This window comes from Ailuropoda melanoleuca, chromosome 10 (assembly GCF_002007445.2).
Source record: "Ailuropoda melanoleuca isolate Jingjing chromosome 10, ASM200744v2, whole genome shotgun sequence".
In the NCBI taxonomy this organism is placed as follows: Eukaryota; Metazoa; Chordata; class Mammalia; order Carnivora; family Ursidae; genus Ailuropoda; species Ailuropoda melanoleuca.
Window position 1 is genome coordinate 25,423,738 of NC_048227.1, and position 20,676 is coordinate 25,444,413.

The following is a 20,676-nucleotide window of genomic DNA, read 5'->3' on the forward strand; positions in this document are numbered from 1 at the left end:
AGCAACTTTTTCATGACACATCTCCAAAGGCAAGAGAAACAAAAGATAAAATGAACTTGTGGGACTTCATCAAGATAAAAAGCTTCTGCACAGCCAAGGAAACAGTCAAAAATACTAAGAGGCACCTCACCGAATGGGAGAATATATTTGCAAATGACACTGGAGATGGGGTCTTTAAAGGGGCAATGAAGTTAAAATGGTGCTGTTAGGTGGGCCCTGAGCCAATCTGACTGGTGGCCCTTTTTTTTCTTTTTTAAAGATTTTATTTATTTATTTGACAGAGATAGAGACAGCCAGTGCGAGAGGGAACACAAGCAGGGGGAGTGGGAGAGGAAGAAGCAGGCTCCTAGAGGAGGAGGGAGCCTGATGTGGGGCTTGATCCCAGAATGCTGGGATCACGCCCTGAGCCGAAGGCAGAAGCTTAACGACTGCGCCACCCATGTGCCCCTGACTGGTGTCCTTATAAGAAGAGGAGATGAGGACACAACAAGAGACCCCAGGAGAGCACATGCACAGAGGGACAACCATGTGAAGAGGCAGCTAGAGGGCTGCCATCTGCAAGCCAAAGAGAGAGGCCTCAGGAGAGACCAATCCTGCCAGCACATTGATCTTGGACTTCGAGCCCCCTGAGCTGTGTGAAAATACATTTCTACTGTTTAAGTCACCCAGTCTGCAGGATATTGTTATCACAGCCCTAGTAAATGGATATACCATATAAAGTAATAATTCCACTGTCCATCCCAAGATCCCCCTTCCCCTCCTTAACCTGCTTTGTTTCCTCTATAAGCACTCAACGCCATAAAATACACAAACTAATTATAAAACGTAAGTAGATTGTTTTATTTGCTCACGGTCCATCTCCCTTACTGGAATATATGTGTGAGGACAGCACAGGCTCTGCCAAGATTGTGAATGTATCAGCACTTGGACTAGAGCTCTGAACTCAATGAATATTTGTTGAATGAGTGAATGAATGAATGAATGAATGAAATAGCGTCTAATAAAACTGCTTTTCCCCTTTATAAAGGTCTCAGAAGCCACTGTTACTCTTCGCATCAGGCCACCACTCGGGAACGAGGTGGATCATCCCCCATTCACACGTGAATCACTATGAGCCATCTCAAAACCCTCCTCTGAACAAGCCAAGGAAGCTGGCAATAAAGTGGATCTAGGCTGGCCCTCTTCCCTTCACACCTCAGGCATGTTCTTCCTCATCTGGGCAGGTTGGTAAGGAGCGCGTTCTAATTGCTAAGAATACTATTTCTCATTTTGTTTGTGTGTGCTTTGGGCTTACATAGTTCTTTCCTAGGCGTTAGATTTAATCCTCTCTCCTACTGCTTCGGAAAAAAGATTGTTTATTAACTCAATATTTGCATACAATTTTATTCATACTGGGAACACAGCAGTTCCAGATAGTTATGTGTTTATCTACCTGTCCTGCTGGTCTGTGAATGTTAGTGTTCTCAGGGCTGGGCACGGTACCTGGCAGATAGTAGATGCTGACTGAATGTGTGTTGGTGGTATTATTATCCAATATTTATCAAGTTATTCCCATTTCCTTACGTTACAGTGGGGATAGTATCAGCAGCACGCCTCAAGGTTGCTGTGTGGATATGCGCAAATCACTGAGGAAATGTCTGGCACACAGTAAGCAGTCAAAACAGGAAGGCCTGACTGAGTCTGGGTCAGACGAAACCACCACAGCACGGATGCATCGGTCCAGCCGGAGGCAGTCTGCACGAACCTCACTCCTGTGGGGGCTGGAGAAGAAGCTGAGAAGCATTATCCAGGGGAAAGAGACTTTGGAGAATTAAGTAATCTCTTGCATTTCCTCTCAACCATGTGACTTAATTATTGGGAAATGCCACGAGCACTTTTCTGTTGGGACAGATGTGTGGAAAGAAGGGGAGGCAGGCTTAATATTTTTTTTCTTCTGGTTTATGAGTTTCATTGATTTTTCTAGAAGAAAAGGGCTTCTTTTTGACCTTGTTCCCATGAATCGGGTTTGCTTGGGACAAGGATTCTGGCAGTTGCCCGGAGACGGATGACCCTGGCCCTGTGCCCCAAGGGAGGCTGGGAGGCAGCCAAGAGGGAGGGTGAAGGTACAGACAGTCTTGGGTGTCTGAAACGATGTTGCTCGCTCCCCAGCTCCACACCCAACCCATCCCAGGCCCTGTCAATTCCATTCCCAAACCTCTCCCCAATCTGCCCGTTCCTCTCAGCTCCTTGGACACCCCCCCAATCCGAGCTGCCATCGCTTCCTGAAACAGACTCCTAACTGGACCGTCAAACTCCACTCGTTTCCTCCTAGTCTCTTCTCATCTGAACTAACACAGTGACCATCTGAAAACATAAATTAGATTCTTGTCACCTCCATCTTCTCAAAACCCCCTCAGTTGCTTCCCATTGCACTTGGACAAACAGCAAAAAATCTTCGCACATGGAAACGACCTAGATGCCAGCCCACAGATGAATGGATAAAGGAAATGTGGAGGCCTACAAAGGGATCATATCAGTCTTTAAAAAGAAGGAAATTCTAGGGTTGCCTGGGTGCCTCAGTCGGTTAAGCATCTGCCTTCACCTCAGGTCATAATCCCAGGGTTCTGGGATTGAGTCCCGCATGGGGCTTCTTGCTCAGTGGGAAGCCTGCTTCTCCCTCTGCCTGCCGCTCCCCCTGCTTGCTCAGTCTCTCTCACTCTCTCTCTGACAAATAAATAAATAAAAATATTTTTTAAAAAAAAGATGGAAGTTCTATCATTTGCAATAATGTGAACGAACCTGGAGGACATGATGCTGAATGAAATAAACCAGTCACGGGAAGACAAATACTGCGTGATTTCACTTCCTCTTGGTTGAGGACACTAATGTAAGCAAATTCACAGAATCGAGGAATGGCAGGATGGTTCCCAGGGACTGCAGGGAAGGAGAAACGCAGAGTTGCTAATCAATGGGCTCCAAGTTTCACTTAAGCAAAATGAGTAAGCTCTAGAGATCAGCCTCGCAACGCAGTACCTTTTGTCAACAATGTTGTACTCTCAGAATTGTGCTAGGAGGGTAGATCTTATGTTCAGTGTTCTTACCACAACAGAATAAGTATTGTTTTCAAAAAAGAATGAAAGCAAGTATCACCACTAATCATTATTTTAAAACTGAAATTTGATGAAAGGCCCACATTTTGTGGGCCTCCGTTCATGTGGGAAACAGGCACTTACTAATCTGTTCCAGAAACCAGACAGGCTGAATGTACATTATTAATAAATGCTGCAAAGGTATTATTGATTTGCTAAACTGATAATCAATGTTTTCTGCATACTGGGATTATCTGACTTTGTTTAAAATGTACACAATGGGGGCGCCTGGGTGGCTCAATCGGTTAAGCATCTGACTCTTGATTTCTGCTCAGGTCATGATCTCAGGGTCGTGAGATCCAGCCCCACCTTGGAGCGCAGAGCCTGCTTAAGATAGTCTTTCTCGGGGCGCCTGGGTGGCGCAGTCGTTAAGCGTATGCCTTCGGCTCAGAGCGTGATCCCGGCGTTACGGGATCGAGCCCCGCATCAGGCTCCTCTCCTATGAGCCTGCTTCTTCCTCTCCCACTCCCCCTGCTTGTGTTCCCTCTCTCGCTGGGTGTCTCTATCTCTTCAAAAAAAAAAGATTATCTTTCTCCCTCTCCCTTTGCCCCTGCCCCTGCTCGCACTCACTCATGCTCTCTCTCAAAAAGTAAATAAATAAAATAAAATGTACACAATGTGTGGCACAACTGAATGGTTTTAACATGGAAAAATAAACATTTTTATATTTAAAAAAATCCTTTTCATGGTCTTCCAAGCTCTTTGTGGTCCACCCCTTGCTTACTTCATCTCCCACCTCTCATCCCCTTCTCCCTATGCCCTGACCATGGTGTCTCTTCCAGTTCTTTGAAAAAAAAAACCTCAATTTCTTCCCATTCTGTGGCAGTGGAAGTTTCAACATACATAAGTGACTTCCTCAAAGATCCCCAATCTGACCCTTCTCCCACTGTCTGAATTAGATCCTCACGTCACCCTCCTCGTGGCACCTTTGAATTCCCCCTGGAGGCATTTCCCACACCTTCCAAGCTCAGACGTGTCTCTGATTCTTTGTTTTACTGACCTCTCCAGCTGGAGCCTGCAGACCATGAAGCAGAGACCATCCTGCCTTGTTCACCACTTTATCTCCTGGGCCTAAGGGGTTGAGCTTATTCCATGAATAATTGTGGAGTTCTTAGGAGGCGCCAGATCCTCCGCGAGGTGCTGTGGACACAAAAGGAATATGATGTCGGGTCTGACCACAAGATATCTGGACAAAAAGATCTGTACTGAAATACAGAGAGCCATAATTGGAAGGGATAAGACCTGATGCTTTCTGGTACCCTGAATGTTTGAGGAAGGAAGGAGGGAAGGTCGAAAAGAAGGAGGGAAGAGGGAACTCTGAAATACATAGGGAAATAGTCCTATATATGTGAAAGGAGAAGGCAACAATGAAATTTGCCTGGAAAACCGGGATGGATTCTCAAAGGAGGTGGTGACTGAGCTTGACTCTAAAGGATCCTAAAGAATGAGCAGGTATTTGTCAGATGTGCAAATCTCGGGAGAGCATTATATCACCTAGGCAGCTATGTGGGAGATGGGCCGAGTGAGCCTGGAGGCAGGGGGACTGGTTAAAAGGCTGTCACAAAGGTTCAGATGAAAGATGAGTGGGCCTGAACTGGGCAGCAGCAGAGAGGCTGATGAAGAGGAGATGGTTTCCAGAGACATTAAAGAGAGGTGGAATTTGGGGAGGTTGAATTTAGGTAGGATGATATTTGGCCAAATGTAAGTAATAGAATTCTAATTAATAGTAGCCCACATAATACAGACATCTCTTATATCACTATCAAGAAGATGTGAGGGCAGACACCAAGGTTGGCTCAGTAATTCACTTATGTCATTAAAGAGCCACATCCATTCCAGGATGGACTCTAGCCTAACATATTGCCTTCTGATACTCATGCGTGTTGCCTCATGGTTACCAGGTGGCTGCCACAGCTCCAGGCATCATGGCTGCATTCAAAGACAGGAAGGAGAGGGTGACGATGGGGGAGCCAGGCCACTGAGTGAGATCATTTTGCTTTTTTCTTCTTTAATTACAGAGGAAATATTTTCTGGAGTTTCTCAGCCTATAGTCACTAGCGTCTCATTGGCCAGAATGGGCCACATGGCCACTCCTAGCTGCAAGGTGAGCTGTGAAACTAGATATACTGCAAAGGAGGACAGAGGGGCCTCACTGGCTTAGACCAGTCATGATTCATGCTCTGGAGTTTCCACGTTGCCTCCCTCACACATAATTAAGACCAGTTGCTAACAGTGTCTGCCATAGGGTGGGGGGTGGGCTTTGGTTTGATTCAAATGGTCTCCTCCTGGATGTGAAAAATGGCAGGCGGCTCCCTGTTGGCTTCTGCACTGTGGAAACCAGTGCTTGTTCCAGCTGAGCCTGCTGTTCTTTGCTCATACATTCCCAAGAAGACGATTATGCGGAACAGCGAGAGCTTTCTTGTTTCCCCGAATATTCTCGAGAAATAAGACTGCATTAATAATTTGTTTTCTTGGTATGGGCCATTCGGTTGCAAAACGATATTCCAGTCATAGCACGATACTTCTTTTCCTCATTTATATTCACCGTTGGTTTAATTATGCTTTTCAGTCAGAATACTTATTAATTTTATAGACCTACCTGAAAATTAAATTGGATAAATTCCTTTTGCTTGGTACCTTGAAAAATGTGTTTTTCCAAGCTGCTGCTGGAGCCCACTTTGGCCCTGTGCAATTTTGTTCCTCTTTAAGTTCATTTGCAAATAACACTGTGTTGGTTTAAAGGGTATTCATCATTTCTGAGTAGGAGAAACACTGCAAAATGCAGTCCAATTCAAAACAAAGTAGGAGAACAATGGAGAAAATTGTCAAATATTTTATTTTCTCATGGGGGGGGTGGGAAGGCCATTGAGCAAGGCATAAAATTTCCCTTTGGATTCAATGAATCTGACTTGCTTATGAGGAGAACTCTATGCTGTACTGAAAAGAGTAAGCCACAAAGTGTAAAAAGCACAGGGAGCAGGGCCTTCCCCACTGACCAGGGCTAAGGGGACAAAACATGAGGACAGTAGGTGTGTGTCTATTCATGAAACAGTGATCAAACTTCCTGTGTCTCAGGCGCCATGGTGCTAGCAACACAATTAAGATACGTTACCTACTTTTCACAGGGTAGACAGATAATTACACAATGATAACAAAACCTGGTAAATGTCAGGACAGACAAAAGCAAGGAGCACTGTGAGAGGTCAGAGCAGGGCCTCATAGCTACACCGAGGGCAGGAAACATACCTATGCTGTGTGCCAGAACTCCACTGTCCAGGCCAGTGCCTGGCATACAGAGGCTCGAGAGTTAGTTGTTGAGGTGAATTGGATTAAAATGAATGGGACCTCATGCTGTGTAATAATCAAGGTAATATGAGCTCTTAATAACAAATCAACACCCAAATCTCAATGGCTATAACACAACACAAATTGTGTGTGTGTGTGTGTCTCCAGCTTGCCAACTGCAGATCTTAGGACTTCTCAGCCTCCCTAATTGCATAAGATAATTCCTTAAAATAAATTTATATATATATATATATCTCCCAATATTCTGTTAGTTTTGTTTCTCTGACGAACAATAAAATAATCAACAGGAATGAACTGGACAAGTGAATTGACTTCAGTTAGTGACTAATCATGAAATGACAGGGTTATCCTGATCACACACACGAAAATGCTACTTTTGGGAGAGGGAAACAAAAGTCAGTAATGGAAACTTTCATAGAAAGACCAGTTTGAAGAAAGTAACTGGATCCATACCTTGCTTTTTGCCCAAGCCCTGAAAACCTCAAAGATGGTGTTCAAATCTACAATGTTGGGAGTTACGAAGGATGAATAAGTCCTTGAGATCTAATGCACAGCGCAATGACTATAGTTAACAACACTGTATTGTACCCCTGATGTTGTTAATAGAGCGCATCTTAATTGTTCACACACAAACACACCCAAAACCCTAAATCAAACTAAAACTATGTGAGGCAATGCATGATATGGTAATTAGATGACTGTAGTGACCATTTCACAATGTGTATCAAATCATCGCATGGGACACCTTCAATATATACAATTTTTATTTGTCGATTATACGTCAGTAAAGCTGGAAAAAGGAATACGTCTTAAAAAAGAAACAAACAAAAAAAACCCCAAACAAACAAAAAAACAAAACAAAACAAAAACGAAGGCACCAGTACCCAAGGTTCTAATCCTAGCTGGGCCTCTAAATCGCTGAGTGACCCTGTTCAAGTCTTAAATGCTGCCAGACCTCAATTTTCTCAGTGTAAAATTAGGAAATCTAATCACACGGTTTCGCCATGCTTCCAGAGATCTGAAAATTTATGACTCTTAAGGAGTTTGTGGATTTTCCCAAAGTTTCCCGAAGCTGTGGGCAGGGGGGAGGGGTCCCCAGCTACGGAAGAAAGGAAATCAGGTGAATACTTTGTGGTGGCAGCTGAGAGACTGTGAGAATTCTGAGCTCCTAGCCTGGCTCCAGTGACTTTGGGCAATTCACATAATCTCCCTGTGCCTCGGTTTCCCTTAGCCATGAAATAATAGCACCAGTTGGAAAGGAATAGCTCCTCCCTCTTAGAGTGGGTTGTAACAATGAAGTGAGATGACATTCATTATGTGCTTACAACACTGACCAGCACATAGGAAAGGGCCCAATACACGCAGGCTATTACTACTGCTAATACTAGTATCATCATTACTTTGCTGTTGTTGTTTAGAAATCTTAATGGCTGTCTCTTTGCTTTGTAGCCCATTTTTTGGGTCTTGTTTGCCCCAGCTATTTTATACACTCCCTAAATGGGGGAAGGGCATCATGCATGGTAGGTGATGGGGAGTAAAATAAAATACAAGAGTAGCATTCTAGATACTTTGGAAATATTAGTCATAACAGGGAAAGGAGGCATAACCAAAGTCTGGAATAAAAAATATAAGGGTGCCATTTTTATAACATTCTTAAAATGTCAAAGTTATAGTGATGGAGAAATCAGTGGTTGCAGGGGAACACGGTTGGGAGGGTGGGACCATAAAGGGGTAGCATGAGGGGATTTCTGTGTGGGGATGGAACAGTTCTATACCCTGATTGGGGTAGTTACATGAATCTGTTCATGTGATGGAATTCCACAGATCTACGCATACACATACACAACTGAGTGCATGTAAAAATGGATAAAATCCAAATAAGGTCTGTAATTTGATTAATAGCATTGTACCAGACTTAGTTTCCTGGTTTTGATGGGGTGCTATGGTTTCTTAAGATGTTACCATTGAAGGAAGCTGGGGGGAGGGTCTGCAGGAACCCTCTTTATCCCTTTGCAACCTCTTGTGAGTTCAGAAATTATTTCAAATTAGGGGCACCTGGGTGGCTCAGTCGTTGAGCGTCTGCCTTTGGCCCAGGGCCTGATCCCAGGGTCCTAGGATCGAGTCCTGCTTTTTCCTCTCCCACTCCCCCTGCTTGTGTTCCCTCTCTCGCTGGCTGTCTCTCTCTCTGACAAATAAATAAATAAAATCTTCAAAAAAAAAAGAAATTATTTCAAATTAAAAAGTTTAAAAAAATTACAGTAGCACCAGGGAAATAAGAACTATTCACTTAACAGGTGATTACAAGATACAATAGAAAGCAAATTCCCGCCTTGTCCAGTAGCTTCCATCACAGAATCAGAATACGATGGGCCACAACTGAAAGAGAACCAACTACCTTAGGTTATCCAAGGAGCACCTGATCTTGCGGTCACCAAAGTGTCCAGGACACCAAAGTCGCCGGGTATTGCCAGGAAAGAGGGAGGGCTGAGTGGGAGCAGCTCTGTGGGACCCGCCCTGGGGTGGAGCACACAGTCTTGCCAGAGGCAAATGTGGGTGGGATCAGAAGAGGAATCGGGGAGGAGAGGGGTTAGATTTTCTGGAAGTAGGTAAGCCAGGATGGCTGCTGGAGAAGACCAGATGCTGGGGGACTCTCCCCCTAACCCCACCACCAGGCTGTGTGCACCTTCAGCGCTTGACGACCCCCTACCCTACAGGCTGGCTCCTTTGAAGGGCTGGTTTCAGATGGGGATACGGAGGGGCAAAGCTCTATGGAGGTGGAGACAAGGGTGAAGATGAGGATGGTAAGGGCAGCCTGGCATGGTTCTGAGCACCTTGCATATGCTGACTCCTTCAATCCGTGTGACCCAGCCTATGAGGGAGGCATGATAATAATTACCTACTTTACAAATAAGGCAACTGAGACTCAGAGAGGTGAAACAAATGGCCCAAGGTCACACAGCGCAGAGTTGAGACTGTTGAGTTGTACTCTCCTTAGGTTCAGACCTCTTTTCTTCCTCATTGCATATGAGTGCTAGGCAGGAAGGGGGACTGCCATGATGCCAAGCCCAAGTAGAAAAGTAGAGAACCTTAAAGGTTGTCTCTTTGCTTCTTAGTCTTTTTTTTCTCTCGTCCTGCTTCCCCCAAGTATTTTCTACATTCCTTAAAAGAGACGAGGGTGTCATGGTATGTGGCAGAGAGTAAAATAAAGGAAAATATAATATGATGTAATAATATTAATATAATACAATTATATTACTTTATATGTTAATATTACATCATAATATAAAAATAGATTTAAGGATACTTTGAAAATAAGCAGACATAAACGGGAAAACAGGCATCACCAAAAACTGGAGTAAAAAATACAAAGGTACTATTTATGTAATAATCTAAAAATGTCAAACTTGGAGAACAGATGCATCAGTGGCTGCCAGGGACACAGGCTGAGGACAGCGTATATGAGTTCACAGTATGACCCCAGTGTCAATTTTCCGGGAGAAGAAGGGGATCTCACCACTCTTTGCCACCCACAGGTGCCTAAACTGTGTTGGGCGCCCAGGTCATATCCATAAGCACTGGTTAAAAAATGAAAACAAAAACAAAAACAAAACAAAGGAAAACAAAAACAACTTTAAGTCCACTCACAAAAAAGTTACTAAAAAACAATACTGACTTTACAAAAATAATAGCAATCCAGCTTCTTTGCAGAAGTTCATAAAAATTCCAATGTGTATCAAGACCGAGAGGATCTTCAATTTATAAATGAGACATTCAAAGGCAGACAGGGCCCCCAAAGCTCACACACACCACGACGCAGCATTGTGGTGGAGGGAAGGAAAACTGTCTGCCAGATCATGGTGCATTTCTAATTGAAGAGTTTGAGAATGCAAATGCAAATGAATCAGCGCCAACAGGGATGCCTAAAAGACATAAGGAGAATTATGGCAATTAAGAATGTTGTCTCAAAGGAAATTAGACTGGTCCATTAATTACAATGCCTTAAAGGGAAAGAGGCCCCAATGAAATGCAATAAATTAAAATATCAAAAAGGAAATTAGTAAGAAGAGAAGGTGGAAGTGCCAACATGAAGCTAATCTCAGAGGTAGTGATGGGGACAGAGGACGGAGAAAAAATACTGAGAGTGAATACAGACAATGCATAACAGGTCCACCGAGGATCAATCCTCCTCCTACTCCTTGCTCTCCCCTTCCTCCCTCCCCGTTTCCCCTCCTTTCTCTCCTCCCCTCCACACCTCCCCCATCCTTCCCCCCCCACAATCTCCTTCCCTCTCTTCCTGCCATCCTTCTCTTCTTCTGATTCTCCTCCTTGCTCCCTTTGCTCGCTCTTTCTTGTGTTCCCTTTCTCATTCCCACGTGTCTTCAAAGTGCTGACTCCGAAGGGGCAGTGACAAACTAGGAGTCATCATCATTCCTCCGGTGGACAATAAGCATCCACCTTAGGGTGGCTTCACGGGCCTGCTGCTGCCCAGCCTCACCTCCCCAGCCTTCGCCCTTTGGATCATCTGCCACGCCCAGCAACATAAGTACTCACCAGGCTGTCCCAGGTGATGAGATTCCTGATCCAATGACAATCTAACATCCCCTTGCTTTAAGTTCTCCAAAATTATTTTTATTTCCTTGTCTCCTCAACTTGGTAATGAAAAGCTTGAGCTTCTGTTTTTGGTACTGATGCTAATTAATATTGATGCTTTTGATACTGATCCAGAGCCTTTGGGCGAGGTGTTCCCTCTCCCGCTAGGTGCTCCTGCTCTAACTCCACACTGTGCCCATCACATTGACTTCCCTCTCCACGCGCCCGAACCCCTGCCTTTGCCTCAGGTGGCAATGATGGGTCCTAGTAATCTCCAAATTCCTCAATCCCTGCCTAGGTCCCTATAAAGCACTCTCAGGTCTCCCCATGACGGGGACAGTTGGCTTTCTTGAATGAAACTCATTCATGCTTTTGTTCTAAACATTTACCATGCTCTGTTCATGCTTTTTTTCTAAACACTTATCATCCACATGACTTACTTCATGTGTCTCTAAAAAATGGCATTATTTTTAATTTAAATACTTTAGCCTCATCAGAAGTAATAATATCTGAAATCAGGGCTTTGCTATAGTAGTTTTATGCATTTTTCTTGTAAATATTAACATAAATGCACAACCACACAAATTAAAACGCCCATCCAGGTGCCCCTTAAATGGGCTTGCCTCTCTTCAGCAGCAGCACTCCCTGTGCGGGAAACACTCTACAGTGAGAAAGCATGGACTTTGGATTAATTATAATCTGATTTGGCTTTACCACTTGCTGTAGGAACTGGGACAAATGTATTATCCCCAGGGCCTCAGTTTTTCCATCTGTGCATTGGCTGCAACTATATCTGTCTTTCTAAGGGTTGCTTTGAGGACCTGATGCGTGCATTAGGAAACATGCTTATTTCCTTTTTCCATAATGGTGGCTCTCATTCCCCATCCAGTGTGTTCAACTCTTTGAGAGTCTTGGATAAATCTGAACACATTTTTAATTACAATTACTGATCAGAAGTCTCTCCCCACACGTTTATTTAAATGTTGGTATAAGAAAGGTGAGGGCATCTGACTTTCTTTCAAAGTGAAACATAAGCTCCTTGATAAATGGACGATATTTCATAATTTCTTAGCATCACCATGATGCTTGCCTGGGCCAAGCATATGGTGGTATTCCATCAGTACCTGCTGACCTGCTGTTGATTGATCCCTCATCCTGGCCAGAGCTCTGAGCATTGCCAAGGTGGGGCTCTGCTGGAGGTGTGGCAGTGAGGCCAGTCGGCTCACATGTCCCACAGAACAGTTCTGGCTTTAAAACAGGGCCATAAGCAGGTCCCCGGCTCTCTCTCAGGCTTGCCAACGTTTCTACCATTTCCCATCTGTGTTTCTATTTTTCCTGTGAGAGTAGCTTTATTGATCTCATTAATTCTCTTTTCCATCTTTGGCATGGCAAGGTGATATTATCCACGCTTTAATGCCTCTTGTGTTTTGCAAATTACAGGATTATTATGGATAGAATGACAAGAAATACTGTTTTCACCAAATCATGGCCAAAACCACGAACTATCCTTCATTTAAATGGCAGGGGGTAATCTGTCCTGGGGGGTCAGCTCGCCCAGGCCTCAGGGCTGCAAACTCAGATGTGAATTTCCTCTCAGCTGAGATATTTTCATGCGAAGCAAAGCAAAGCAAAGATTCCTTCACTTGAACGTTTTTATTTTTGAATTCCTGAAGGCAGTTACAGACTTCCTAATAAGGGGATTTTTTTTTCTTTTGCAGCAATTACATATGACTATTTTTTCTTTTGAGTGAAAATTAGTTTGAGGAAGTCTTAAAAGGAATTATCTGAGGGATGCTGGAACTCAAGATTTAGAGATTAGTAAGTACTTTATACAAAAAAAAAAACCCAAAAACAAAAACCCACAAAAACCCCCCAAAACACAACTCTCTTGCTCTGCTGTAAAGACAAGAAAAAGTCTCTCTTATGCAAGTTATTTTAGTTTGATAACTAATCAAAATCACAACCACCAGCAACAGAAAAGTTTCTCCTGATCTTATCTGATACTTAGAACTCTTTGCAAGAGAAAAGTAAAGAAAAGGAAAATAAGTGGCTTCTCCACAGACCATGAATTCCTCAGAACAGGAGCTCCTGTATCTATAAGAGCGTCCTAAGAACTTAGGGCATCTCGAACAGAGGGGGCACCTAATAAATGTTGATTATGGAACAAAATGAATACACGCTTTTGTCCCTTAACATTTTTTTTTCTTCAAGTATAATAATGTATACACTCAAAAGAACACACATCCTAAGGGTACAATCAGATGAATTTTTACAAACTTAAATTCACTGGCATTGCTAGAATCCAAAGCAAGAACAGAACAATACTACACCCCCAGTATTCTCTCTCACGTTCCTCTCCAATTGTTACCCCCCAAATATAACCACCATATTGACTAATTTTTTGCCTTCTTTGAGCTTCCTATAAATAGGATCACACATCATGCTTTTTTGTGACTGCCTTCTTTTGTTCAATGTTATGGTTCTGAAATTCATTTAGGTTGATACATGTAGGTGTAAGCTGTTCATTCTAATTGCTATATGGTATTCTGTCATAGGTGCAGTGGACTTCATGTTTGTGGACTCCCCCCTCACCTTCAAAGTTGAAGCTCTAACCCCCAGGGTGATGGTACCTGGAGGTGGGGTTTGCAGGAAGTAATTAGGGTTAGATTAGGTAATGATGGTGCCATCTTCATGATGGGATTAATGTCTTAAAAGAAGAGGAAGAGACAAGATCTCTCTCTCTCTCTCCCCCTTTCTCCCCCTCTCCTCATGTGTGCACAAGGAAAGGCCATGTGAAGACATAAGAAGACAGCCATCTGCAAACCAGGCAGAGGGCCCTCACCAGACACCACATCTAGTGACACCTTGACCTTGGACTTCTCAGTCTCCAGAATTGTGAGAAATAAATGGGTTTTGCTTAAATCACCCAATTTATGGTATTTTCTTATAGCTGCCCACAGTGACTGAGATAACAGATATATATTACAACTGACTCAACTGTCATACTGTTGATGGGCATTTGATAGCTTCCAGTTTAGAGTTATCATGAAATGCACTGCTTCAGAGCATCTCATATGTGTGCTTTCCTGTTGCCAAAAAATGGAAAGGCTGGGTCATAAGGTATGTGTGTTTCCAGCCTTGGTAGAAACTGCCAAGCATTTTTTTCAAAGTGTTTGTACCAATCAACACTCCCAGCAATAGTGAATGTGAGTTCCGGTTGCTCCATATCCTTTCCAATGCTTGATGTTTTCAGTCTTTTTCATTTTAGTCATTCTGGTGGATGTATAATGGGATCTCACTGTGTTTGTAAGTGTGTGTGTAGGTGGGTGTGTGTTCCTTTTTATTTTGAAATAATGAAAGATTTGCATGCAGGTGTAAGAAAGACACAAAGAGATCCTATATGGCCTTCATTCAGTTTTCGCCAATTGTAACATCTTGCATAACTACTGGACAATAATACGACCAGAAAATTGACATTGATACAACCCATCAGCCTTTATCAGATTTCACTAGTTTTATGTGCACTCATTTGCATGTGTGTATTATCTAGTTTTATGTAATTTTCCCACCCAAGTAGACCCAATGACCACCACCAGTCAGGATACAGTCTTATTGTAAGAACCCCTCCTGCTACCCTTTATATCCACTGCTCCCTTCCTCCCTTCCTGGAACTCTGCACCCACTAATCTAGGCTCCATCCCTATAGTTTCACCATTTCAAGAGAGTTCTAGACATGGAATAATATAGTATGTAACATTTTTTTTGACTCAGCATAATTTTCTTGAGATCCATCCAAGTTGTTGCACATATCAAAGCCAACCATTTTAACTGCCAAGTAGCATTTCACAAATGAGCTTTGAGAAGAGAATAAGCACCCATTCCCAAACCATCATTTATAGTGGTTTAATTGATTTCTTTCCTACCTAAGGGATGATAAAAACAAATTTTCACATGTCCTTTCATTTGTTCATTAATTCAACCAACAATTATTAAGTACCAACTGCATGCCGAGCACTATGCTAGATTCTGGGCATATAAGAGACATAAAAGGGCTCTGTCTTATAGGGATGTTCCTAGAGTCTATATTGGGAGATGGACTTACAAATTTAATAAGACAAGACAGCATTACAGATGCCACGACAGTTATATATACATTTCAGTCAGGAATAGAGAAGAAAATGTTTGACTTTATGAGGATGGGGGATGGAAGATGAGTCCAAGAGATACTCTGTGGGGGCAGATATAGAAGCCAAGTCTTGGAAGATGAATGGTTTTCCTGATGGCTGTGAATGAGAAAGGAAGCAGGAGAAAAGGGCTTTCAGAGCGGCAAGAACAGTTTGAGCATAAAATGGAGGTGGGAAGTAGTCTGTACTCAGTGCAGAACTCAGCATACCGTGGCTAGCTAAGTGGGCGGGGTTGTTGAAGAGATGGAGTTGGGGAGTGTCACCATCTTTCAGGAGCACATGTTCTTACTGCAGACACAGTCACAAGCTGCTACCCAGACGCCGTCAGCAGAATTGTACTAAAATACCCCAAGGCTTGTGGACTCCAGCCACCTTGACTTTGCAATTCCCCAAGGATCCTTGCATTAGACATGACCAAGGACAATCACTCAAGTCACACACCTTTTACACCAGTTTCAGGAGTGTTTACCTCTCAGTTGTGCCTAACAACATGGTGCACTCACACACACACACACACACACACACACACACACACCCATCCATCTACTTTGATGCTAAACATAAGCTTCTTTCTTACCCTCTGGTCTGAAATGGGAATGAGGGGAGTTCCGTAAGTAATAATAATATCAGTATTTATGTCTCCTCTGTGCCTTCCATATAGCTCCTCCTCACAATAGCCTCAACTCAAGATAGACACTACTATCACACCCAATGTGTAGACAAGGAAACTGAGGCAAAATGAGATGAAATGACTTGCCCAAGAGCTTACAGAGCTTACAAGCAGCAGGTGCAGGTTTTAACTCTATGATGATTCTCCAAAGTCCACGCACTTGTGGTTGATGGACTCATGGGGAGGGGAGAATTTCCTGAGACCTGAGACACTGGGTTCAGCCAAGGTAGAGAGAACCCACATGACGGGAGGTCCAGAGGTCATGTTCCTACTGCATCAAGTCAAGCTCAGTCCTCCTTTTAAGAGGTTAGTAAGGTGAAGTCAGGGTTCCCATTAGTCTCCTTGATATCTAAACCAACACACTCAAATGAAGCCTATGTTATCATGGCAGTTTTCAGTCCAAAAACATTTCCTAATTTAATCATGTAAAGAGAGTCCCATTACTTGGTATCCAAAGTGAGGCAAAACCAGACCCAAGGGGCATTTTCTCTGGTGATGGTGCTCCCTTCCATTTCTGGATATTAGCACATACTGCTCTCTCTACCTGGATTGTTCTACCTTCTCCTCTTTGTTCTCAACCAGCAAAACCACGACCTCTTTGGGATTGCAGCCCAAGTGTCAATGCCCCAGGGATATCTACCCTTGATTCCCCCACACTAGTTAGAGCTTCTGGGTACATGTTTGCAAAGTACCTTATAGTTTTCCTTCTGAGTTCTTTTGCAATTAATCATTAGATATTTATGTGATTATTCACGTAGTAAACACCTCTACTAAAATTTAAGAGTAACAAAATGAAACAATGTTTATTTTTCCTTAGCAGTTTATATCCATGGTCCAATACCTAGTACATAGTACTCACTAAATGCTCACTGAGTAGATGAATGATGAGCAAATGGACAAATAAAAAATTGAGGGAATGAATAAATGAATGAATGATCACCAAAGCTTCATCTCAAAAGATTTGGTGTCCTGTAATAACATTAATTCCCTGCAATATCTTGGCTGCTGTTGATATCACAGGCTTCTGATGCCACCCAAGGCACAGTCTTTCCAAAGAACTCATGAGTTTCCCAGGCTTCTGCAAGCCCAGCCAAGCCCGACCCAGAGTGCAAGCTGCAAGTCTATATTTCAGTTCCTTGGTTTGATTTCCATCATCATCCACTGCAAACGGGAGTTGTTTATTTTCTTTAATTAAGGCTGGAAGGATGGCTTCCTGAGTGGGTAATATATTTCCAGAGCTCAGCATTTCATCTGCATGGCCTACATTTCACTCAGAAATGGGGCAGATTCATTAAAAGAATGGCCAGACGGCTTCCTCTTTGGTTGCTTGTTTGCCTACATTTAATGAATGAATAAATAACATGCCTATTCATTACCAACTTTTGAGTGGAAATAATTGCTGGGCTCCCTCGTTTGCTTAGAATAATGTTTTTTTGCATTTGGAGCGCCTTCTGCCTCGGTCACCACAGTTTTCCCCAGTCAATGGGCCAGAGGCATCCTCCAGGGGATGATATTCACCCCTGACTCACCTTGGAGAAAAGCAATCACTCTTCTGGTCCTCCAGGGTCTCATTCAGTGCACTGAAAATGCTCATTTGTGGAAGGAGACCCTGGGACCCTAAGAAGTAAATGAGACTGATAGGCCCATTAATTCTCTGAGTACACTCTGGGGGCACCTGGGGCATTATGGTGTAATTACTGCTAAGAAAGTCTAAATTCCTATGTACTTTGCCAAAAAAGCAAAGGGAAATACTCAGTTGTGCCCTGTCTGTGAACGTGTGCCTGACTCTGGCCGCAGGAAGCCTAGAGGGCCATCATGGTGACTCTTGGTTGATAGAAGGAACAAGAGACCCTTGAGACTTTTTTCATTCATCACTCAGTCATTAACAATCATTTGCCAAGTGCCTACACTGCCCATAAATTAAAGATTACTGAATCCCTCATCTCTATCCTAGATCAGTACAATTGCTGCCCAAATGGTCTCGCGGCCTCTTTCATTACCTTCTCCTGGTTATAGTCATTCCATGGTTGCACAGTGGTCTTTTGAAAACACAAATATCATCACAACACTCCCCTGCCAAGAATCCAAGGGTTTCCCATTGACTATAGGATTCCATACAAAGTCCTTTGTGTGACCCATAGGGCCTTCCATGGGCAATTTGTCCCTTGGCTACTTCTTCAGCTTAATCTCTGCTACCCTCTGCCCCATTTAATCATCCACCTGCCACATGAAGCTACATGCCATTTCCTGAATATATTACGTGTTTTCCACCCCTGTGTTTCTGCCTACACATTTTTCTCTACCCCTTTCCTGTGACCACTGTACATTCTTTGAGATGCTAGATCACAGAATACCAACTTAAATCCCTAGAGAGGTCAGCCAGGTTATATAATTTTATGATGGGTACCATGAATAATGTAATAGGGAGTGGTGGGGCTTGGGGCAAACTGGAATGCATGCCCTCTCTAAAAAGAGCAGCCACCACTCAGCAATACCTAACTGTTGCCATGAAGGGATGTGAACACGGTGTTTTCGGATCCACCACTTTTAAAGAGAAGTTGGAAATCTGGATTTTTTTTTGAAATCTTCCAATTTTTAAATGTTGTAAACATATTCTTTTTTAATTTAATTTTTAATGTGTTGGGAACCAACCAAAGTGGGTCTAGGCTCTTAGGGCAGTTCACAGGTGCTATTTCTTGACTCCCACCCAACGTGGACTCTTCTTTGTCTTGGAAAGGTTAGTAACGTGTCACCTCCTCAGTGAAGTCAATCCTCCTTTGTGCGTGCATTATAGGCTGTAGCTCAACTGAGAGCTTCAGGGATCAAACTTTTTAAGTTAGCATAGAACATCGCATTTAGTGAATGCTCAGTAAATGTGGGATGGATAAACACACACACAAGCAGCTGAATGGGCAAATGAATAAAGAAAAGACAGAATTTTTTTTCCACCTGTAAGCTTATAAATCACACCCCTTCAGAAAGAATGAGTGATGCCATAGCTTTCTTAATGGTCAGGAAGAAAAGTTTTATTTGTCCAGCCTTCAACCCTGGTCATAAGAGGAGCTGGCACTCACCTGTGAAAAGCATTTTGAGAGGGGACACTCAGTCCCATTGCCTAAAAATATCCACCATCCCACAGGATCTGAAATTCCCACCATTAGCACCTTTAGTGGATGACATCACTAAAGGATACATTGGAGGTATCCTTGGGGAACTAGCTCTTCCCTGCAGGAAATGTAAGGAGCATTGTCTGTTCTGCAAAGTTAATCTAAGAATATCCTGAGTTCTTTTCCCATTCATGACATCAACTTGCTGTGTGCTCTTAGACAACTTACTTCCCTTCTTAGGACCCTGGGGATCTCCATCATTCTTGACATTTGATGTGACATGAAATTAGGTAGAACTGCTATCTTTGACCAGGTCAGAAACTCAAGTGGATATGGCCTGGCTAAAGAATTTGGCACACTGGAATCCCCTGCTCATCTGAAGAGGAGAGCCACTGTGTACTGCCAGGTGGGGATATCAGCCCAGAGTTAACGGATCAGATGATCCAGAGAAGCCAGAAATCCATGATTTTACATAAAGCATATCAGTTGTTTGGATGGTGGTGACTACATCACTTAAGTAAACCAAGAAACCCAAACAGTGTGGGCAAAACAAAACATTGACATTGACTATATCAGATCCACCTCTGAACCAGCCCCTTTGAGGAGGGGAATGAAAGCTGATTGGCTAACCCTGCACTGCATGTCCACCTCTCTTGAGCTGATTCCTTACGTCAAAATCAGAAAAAAAAATTAGACAAAAGTAACAGATATTTGCTCTAAGGCACAAACTGAAAAGATAAACATCACCTCAGCTCCCCACTGTTTCTTTTTTTCCTAGTGCCAAGCATTGTTTAGCTTGAAATTGTTTGATTTGAAAAAACCCCATATACCTACTATAAGCAGATCTCTCCTTACTCATAAAGGATTTCTGCAGCGTGCTCTCAAGAAGGAGACAGCCCTTAATGATCCATGTACTCCCACCTCCAGGTCTTGCCATCCACAGAGCAATTCTGCCCAAGGAGACCTTGGTTCACTTCTCAGTAATTCTGACTTCTCAGGAACTGGCTTTTGTTTATTTTCTCCTGTCCAAAGCATACATATTTCACTCTAGCAGCTTTTCCACATCAGCAAAATGTGTGGTGCCGGCACAAGATTCCTCTCATGCCCTGCCTCCTTCCTGATTAACTCTATTTAGATAATTTATTTTGGTTGCCTGTTTGCCATTTGGGAGATCGATACAAATTTAAATGAGAGGCAAAGAGTATTTGCAGGTACTTCAAGTGTTGATCAAACACAGAGCGGGCTGCTGAGGTTCTGCCTTGGAGATGAGCTCTCTAGGGATCCTCTGGATCTCATGTTCCGGAAAAAAGATGAAAGACAGGAAGGGAGGGAGAGAAGAAAGGAGGGAAGGTAAGAGAAACTGGGGAGAGAAGAAAAAGGAAAAAGAAAAGAAAAAGTGGCCAAACCTGTTTCTCAGGTTTCTAGTTGGGTTGGCAAATGCCAAATGCCTCTCAGCCTTTAGCTAAACTTTTATACAGATAATCTGCATGCTGAAACCTGCCCCACATTTCTGCTTGTATTGGTTCCCAGGTAAAGCAGAAAGACACTGCCAGCTCACCTGTGCACAAGTTTTTAGCTGTCAGTGTATATTTCAAACAGCACTGACTACAGAATGCAAACTCTTTCAGGGTGCTGGTGCCCTTCCTCCCAAGTTGTTGTGTACTACGGAATCTGATTTGATTTCACGGGTG